The sequence below is a fragment of the Chrysochloris asiatica genome, unplaced genomic scaffold (genome assembly GCF_000296735.1).
Source record: "Chrysochloris asiatica unplaced genomic scaffold, ChrAsi1.0 scaffold00021, whole genome shotgun sequence".
NCBI lineage: Eukaryota > Metazoa > Chordata > Mammalia > Afrosoricida > Chrysochloridae > Chrysochloris > Chrysochloris asiatica.
Genome location: NW_006408539.1, coordinates 19,873,944 through 19,881,969, shown reverse-complemented (window position 1 = coordinate 19,881,969; position 8,026 = coordinate 19,873,944). Strand labels below are relative to the sequence as shown.

Here is an 8,026-nt window from a genome sequence, read left to right as displayed (position 1 = left end):
ATATATATATATATATATATATGCTTTATTATTTGATGAAGGCCTCCCTGCCACATTTAATTATAAGATCCATGAGCAAATCTATCATGTCTGTTCCTCTGGAAACACTGTATGATTGTATAAAGTATATATGTATAAAATAGATACCCACAACTATATTTAAAACAGCAAGCATAATACAAGTGTCTTATATTCAGATTTCAACTAGACCTAAATCTTTTCTTCTTTCTCTACTCAGTACAGCCCATATGACAGAAAAGACATATGATAAACCCCTTAAAAATATAATTTTGTGCTTACTTAGGCAAAAAAGATTCTTTTTAATAGAAAGATTATCTCCAGAGTCTCTGAAGCACAGTTAATACTTGTTCTACATAAAGGTTAAAATTTATTTTTTTTACGTGCTCAGTTAGAAATTAATATTCTCCCAAGTCATTGAAATGTCAAATTGTCAAATCTTCTAAAAGACATTGCCTTTTTTCCTTGCTTTGAGGAAGATCGGTAAAGAAGGCGAACTCTATAGCTATTAATAGACTGGATCTGTTTGTACACTGTGGAGTCCAACCCACAGATGCTGTATTTGAATGTCAAAAAGGAAACTTGATCAGTAGTGTGAAAATATATTTGCGTTGTTATTGTTAAGTATTGTCAAGTAGGTTCCGACTCATAGTGACCCTGAATAGGGTTTCCAAGGAGTGACTGATGGGTATGAGCTGCCCACCATGTAGTTAACAGTCCAGTGCTTACCCTACAGCTCCACAGCAGGGCTCCAGTAGAATACAGTATCTAACAATTATTTCTTGTATTCTTTTGCACTCTACCTGGGTTGGTACAGTGGCACCAGCAATTGGCTTTATCTTAATGAATGTGAGGATGGCACAGGACTGGGCAGTGTTTCGGTCCATTGTGCAACAACAACAACACCTTTAAAGTATTTCAGTCCTAGGGTCCCATCGTGTTTCCTTGTGGCTATTCCATAACTACTGGAACACGCATGTGTTAACATGAAATTTTATCCCTTCCACAAAACAAATATCAACTGTTCTTTGGGGGCTGTGGAGATAATCCCTGTGCTTACAGAGTATTTACAATTAAGAGGCTCTTTTCTTCAATGCATTCTTAAGAATTCAGCGTCTTAAAGATGGCAGACACTTTGGAAGTCATAAGAATTTGCTGGAAGGGTACTTGAAGTGTTTCTCTCAGCTTTTATTTTCTTTTGTTAAAATAGTGTTTTATTGTGTTTTCAGTGAACAATTTATAAAGGAAGTTAGGTTCCCATTTAACAATTAGCACACAAACTGCTCAGCAACACTGGTTAATTTTTCCATAATGTATTAGCATTCTCACTAGTTCCCTTCTGGATGTTTCCATCTGAGACATCTGTTTTCCCTGTCCCTTTACCCTTTCATCTTTGCTTTAGAGTTATTGCTGACCATTTGGTCACAGAGACTTTTTTTTTTTTAAGGTCTGATGTATTCCCTGGTGATAGTCTTTATTTTCTGAACTAATCTGTTATTTAGCTAAAAGGTGACCTCAGGGGTAGCTTTATTTCAAGGCTTATGGAATATCACAGGGCAATGGTCTTTGGTAGTCTCCTAATCTCAAGTGGCCCAGTAAATCTAGCCTTTTTAAGAATTTGCGTTTTAGTTCAAGTTTTTCTCCTCTTTGATCAGGATCCACCTATTGCGACCATGATGGGAATTCCCTTCATCTCTGAATCCTGAAGTCTAAGTTTTCTATGCTTGTCAATATCAGAAGAGTCAATATTCAGACTTGGCAGAAGGCCCTGGTTGAGATCCGACACTACACAAGAGTACTGCTGCCGTGAAAACTAGTAATATTAGAAGAATTATTTCCGTTCATGTATTTCATTAAAATAAAATAGGTATTTCAAATGTTGAATCTGGGGTTCATTTAAAACCAAGAGGTCTTATCCATATAAAAATTGTGTAATTAAAAAAACAAACATCATATTCCAAGATTTTATATGAATCCCTATTACGTTGTTAAGTGCTGTTGAGCCAGTTCCGACCCATACTGACCCTGTATAGGGTTTCTGAGGAGTGGCTGCTGAGCTTGAGCCACCGATCTTGTGGTTCAAGCTGACTTGGCAGTCCAGCACATCAACCCAGTGTCACACCAAGACCCCTCCCTATTAAGTTGTTGTTGTGTGCCGTTGAGTCGGTTCTAACCCATAGCCACCCTCTATAGGATTTCTAAGGAGTGGCTGGTGAACTTGAACCACAGACCTTGCGGTTCAAATGACTTTGCAGTCCAGTGCATTAGCCCACAGCACCACACCAGGACTCCACCCTTTTAAGTAGCACATCCTTAAATTTAACCCATTCTTTATGGACGGCCATCACAATCTTAAAGTCTATCGTTAATTTCAACACTGTATTTTTCACTGAACACTGAGCTACTAAAGTTGTGAATACTATTAGAGCAGTGAATTCCACCCTCCTAATGACAATACTTACTGATGAAGATCAAAGAGCACAGCCTTCGGTATGGATTGCATCTCAATGTAAAGAAAACAAAAATCCTCACCAACGATCCATAAACAACATTCTTATCAATGAAGAAAAGATTGGTTGTCAAGGACTTCATTCTTCTTGGATCAACTTTCAACACTCATGAAGCAACAGTCAAGAAATCAAATGACATATTGCATTAGGCAAATCTGCTGCACAAGACTTTTTTAAAGTGTTGAAGAGCAAAGGTGCCAGCTTGAGAACTAAGGTGCACCTGACCCAAGCCATGGTATTTTCAATAACCTCATATGTATGCAAAAGCTGGAAGGTGAATAAGGAAGACTGCAGAAGAATTGATGCTTTTGAGTTAAGGTGTTGGAAGAGAATATTGAAAGTGTCATAGGCTGCCAAAAGAACAAACAGATCTGTGTTGGAAGAAGTGCAGCCAGAGTGCTCCTCGGAGGCCAGGATGGCCAAACTTTATCTCTCATACTTTGGATATATTGTCAGGAGGGACCAGTTGCTGGAGAAGGACATCATGTTTGGTAAGGTGGAGGGTCAGAGAAAAAGAGGACGACCCCCAACAAGATGGATTGGCCAAGGTAGCATCGATGGACTGAAGTGTGGCAACAGTAGTGAGGTTGGCCCAGGATCAGGCAGTGTTTCGTTCTATTGTGCATAAGGGTCGCTATGAGTTGGTATCGACTCAATGGTACCTAACAATAACAACGAATGTACCTCAAAGAAGCATTGGTGGCACAGTAGTTAAGCACTTGGTTACTAACTGAAAAGTTTGCGGTTTAAACCCATCAGCCGCTCTGGGGGAGAAAATCGTGGAGTCTGCTTCCATAAAGATTCACAGCCTTGAAACCCTATGAGGCCCTTGTACTCTATCTTATAGGTTGCTAGGAGTGGGAATCAACTTCATAGCAATGGCTCAGGTGGGTTGCTTTGGTTGAATGTTCCTCAAACACATTGGACAATACTTGGTAGTGAAGATGCACTCAATAACTATTTGTTAAATGATTCAAAAGTGATGAGCAAGGTGTTGTGATTGGAGATGTTTAGATAGCTCTTGCCAAGAAAAGCACAATCTTCTGTAATAAAATATAAATTAATATACAAAGCAGTGAATCTTATGACAATATAAAATATGGCAAGGCAGTCTCCAATCCATCACTGTTGAGTCGATTCTGACCCATAGTGTTCCTACAGGACAGAACAGAACTGCTTCACAGGGCATCCAGAGCTGTTGCCACAGCTGTCTTCCTCAGAGCAACTGGTGAGTTCAAATCACCAACTTTCCAGTTAGAAACCAAGAGCCACTAGCTGGATATAATAGAATGATTGTTTTGCAGGATGTTTAGAGAAAGTCTTATTAGACAAAATACATTTGAGCTAGGACATGAAAGATGAATCAGCCTTCACATGAATTCAACAGACTTTCTTCTCTGTTGGATCTCTAAGCCATCAGAATTTCTTATTACTCCTAGTAGGAGCTCTGGTAGCGTAGTGGTTATGAATTGGGCTGTGAACTGCAAGGTCAGCAGTTCGAAACTACCAGCGGTTCCGCGGGAGAAAGATGAGGCGTTCTGCTCCCGTAAAGATTTACAGCCTCGGAAACCCTGTGCAGGGTTGCTATGAGTTGGAACTGACTCCACGGCACTTAACAACAACAACAACCTAGTAGGATTAATCCTAGTAAGTCTGAACAGTCCCAAAACAGTAGTCATTAGGCACATGTCGCTATTGACCATCAGCAATGAGGCTATTCTGAACTAAGATTAGTTCAAGTATAATAAAGTACATAAGCAACCCCAAAGATTTAACTTTTAAAAAAGGAATTGAAAACATATCATTACTAATTTTTATGATGTGTTATGATGAGAATATTTTGGATACTATCAACTGAAATATGCATATTCATATTTATTCCACTTGCAAATTTCTGCTTTTTTAATTGACGCTACTAGAGACTTTAAAATTACGCATGCCACTAACACCTGTGACTGGAATACTTCTTTTGGAGCACTGATCTAAGCAAAATATTCAGAAATAATATAAAAGTCTCAAATGCATGGGGTGTTCAAGTATACTATTCTAATTTTTTAAATTTCCAAATGACATAATTAACAGTTAAACAGCCATTATAACTGCAATTATTGCTGTATTTATAAAGTATAACTGAAAAATGATTTAAATAAAAGGGCTGTTAGTGCAATCTATATTCAAGCTCAATCATTTATGTAAAATAATTACCCAAATCAATGTGCCAGCAGAACTTAGTAATTCAATATCTTTCCATTCAATATCTTCACTCTTCTTTGAACTTGTTAGCTTAGAATTACCAATAAAAAAAATATCTGTTACAGTTTCTCCATTTGGCATTAATTAAATTTCACAAATTTTGTTTTACCCTTGAATTTTAATTTAGTTGCATTAGATCAGGAACAACACGTTACAATGAAACCTTTAAGCTATTTCAACATCGATTCCAAGCCCCATGGCTCCAATAGGAGTCTTTGCTCTCCTGAGAACACAGAGGGAACACAAAATGGCAATTGATTTGCATCCACCCTCAAGCTCACTGACTTTTCATTTTTGTAAATGTAGCCTCTTCTATTATTTCTGCATTTTGTGTCTGAAGAAGAGCAATATGACTTCCCCATGCCATTCCTGAGACTACGATCACAGCTAACCGTGATATATATCAAATCCGATGGGTACTATTTAGCCTTTCCTCTATATCTTAGCTAGCATATTTGACACAGAACTCCCCCAAAAGGGTAAGTTCTACTGAACTAATTCACTAGAGAATTGCGTGGCTTCTGGCAGCTCGTTTAAGCACATGTTTTACTGGTTCTCCAGATACATTTTTGGACTGTTCTTCTCTAATAAGCAACACTTTTAGAGGTAGTCTTTCTCAAGTTCTAAGTTGTTTTCTTTCCTTTTCATCAAACAGTTTTCCTAGGTGAGTTTACTGAAACCCAAGGATTCAATACCTCCTACCCAGGGTCTGTATTGATGGCTTACACTCTTCTTTCTGAATAATCAAGTCATATCTACAAATGACAACTAACACTTTTTATTAATAATAAAAATATACAAACTTCTCAGCACAGAGTAAGTGCATAAATCTGGTAACTCTTATTATTATCATCACTCCTTTGATTACTATGACTTGCTGTACCAATATCTGTCACTCACATAACATGCAGAGCTTCCAGATAGTATTTCATTAGCATCACGCTATCTGTTCCCAGAGGAGCCCTGGTGACACAGTGGTTAAGGCTCCCGACTGTGAAACAAAAAGTTACAGGTTTGGGACCACCAGCCACTTAGGAGAAAGATAAGGCTGTCTGCGTCTGTAGATTACAACCTTGGAAATCCTCTGGGGCGGTTCTACTCCATCCTGAAGGGCTACAATGAGTCAGAATCTACCTAAAGGTAATAGTTGAAATCTGTTTCTTAACTTCTGATTTTTCCACCAAGGAAATACTCAAATCAGAAACTTCTATGCTGCCTTTGACTCCAACTTCAATCCCTGCTTATCTTCCCATTCCGCTCCTGTCATACACCTGACACCCACACTCTTAAACATGAGTGTTATAACCCATGGGATATACCTCACATTCCTTCTCAGGAACATTGGTCCCACCCACTTAGGCTCTCATCTGCTTTGAGTTCCTTCTGTATGTACTGGCTATGTGGAGGTGGGCAAGGTTGCCTGGCATCAACGACTTCCTCTCCAAAATGGCAATGATGATACTACTTAACCCATAGGGAATACATCAGATAATTTTATAGACATTAAGTGAGTTTATATTTGTAATGTGCTTAGAATAGCGCTACACCGAGCAAGCACTATATGTAATTGCTAAATAATAAATCTTTATGAGCAAAATCTTTATTTCTTAGTGATAGGAAATGGTTATGAGGAAATTTACAGTAGAATGTTGAAAATATGAAGGGGTTTCAAAATGTTCATGCAAAAATGGAATTGGAAAATAGTGGACTTTTCCACAAAGCCTCCTCATATCTATATAGATCTGAGAAATATACTAGTTCAACACTGGTTTGGTAATCATCTGCATTAAGGAGATCCATGTTCAAATGCTTTAAGACACAAAAAGAAGAATTAAAATGATCAAGTTCTTTACATATGAGAGTTAGAATGAACTTCTTTGACTCTCAAGGTATAAAAAGAGCAAAACTGATTTAAATACAATGATTATTTTACACTTAGAGAAAAATTGGCATATTGTATTTTGGCTGCACTATTACAGAATCTCAGATCTATCATACAGTATTTTAACTCTGCAAGGTTGCAAGCAATTAGAGAATAGCTTTAACTGGACACTCAGATGATAAAGGCTGATATTTAAAGCAGTTGAAAGATATTATTGTTTTAATTTGGAAGTGTCTCTGCGAGATGCTACCTATAGATCTGTGGCATTTCCTAGAGATACTTGAGTCTTACATATTGAAAAAAAATAAGATTTAAAAAAAAAAAAAAACCCTTTAAAATAAGATTCAGAGGACAATCTTATTATCTGTGTTTGGGTTCTATGTCTGATGTTTATCTGCCCTATAACTTTGTGCATGTTACTTAACCTCTAAGCTACAGCTTTCTCATATATATTACAACATTAATATCTGCCCTCAGAAATTTCCTATGAAATTTAAAATACACAATATACTTGTAAAGCACTCATGTTAATGCCTAGCTCTTCTTAAGAACTTAATAAAGCCCAAAGCAAAGCTCAGAAGGTGGGAAGGGCAGTTAAGAAGGATAAATGGAAATAGGAAAACTCAGCAGGAAGCAGGAAGCAGGAAGAACGCTAATACCTTGAGGAGAATGCAACCAAGGTCACACAACAAACTGAGTATAAATTGTTGAGTGGAAAACTAATTTGCTCTATAACTTTCACCTAAACCACAATGAAAAGTTAAACCAAATCCACATCATGAGTAATGGGACATTTGGGGAAAAAAATAACAGATTTTTTTTTTATTACACGCCCACTTGTTGGAAGGGACCCATTAGCAATGGCGGTCTGCTCATTATTCTTAGTGGTACCACTATGTTGCATGTGATCTATTTCTACAGGAGATGCGCAGGATCAAACTTATTCATTGTGCTACCATTTTTTTTCCTTAAAAAATCGAATGTATTTTTTACTTAAGAAATGTCCACTATCACTTACAAAAGCAGGCAGATGCTTTCCATTTGAAAACACTCATGCGTAGCTACAGTCAGATGTCAGTCAGGTTACTACTTGGTAGACCAGGAAGAGAAGCGAAAAGAAGCATGACAGCTAAGTGTCAAGTTAGCCACCCAAGACACACAGGAAGGGCCAGTAGGACATTCAGTGTGCAGTGAGTTTCCACAGACACCTTATTAAAGCGGTGTTTATGAAACTGGCTCCGCTTAATGAATCCCAATTGTATCTGAGGTGCAGAGAGCTAGAGGAAATGCTATAGGATCTCAATTACTTGGACCTCAACGTCCAAGCAGGAAAAAACAAAACAAAACTCCAAAACACAGCAAA

General features: G+C 37.7%; 1 protein-coding gene across 1 annotated transcript in view; it reads right to left on the bottom strand.

Annotated features, from left to right (window-relative positions):
• Positions 1–8,026, bottom strand: part of CDH7 (cadherin 7, type 2) — a 220,148-nt gene that overhangs the window by 12,369 nt on the left and 199,753 nt on the right. The gene's annotated exons all lie outside the window — the stretch shown is intronic.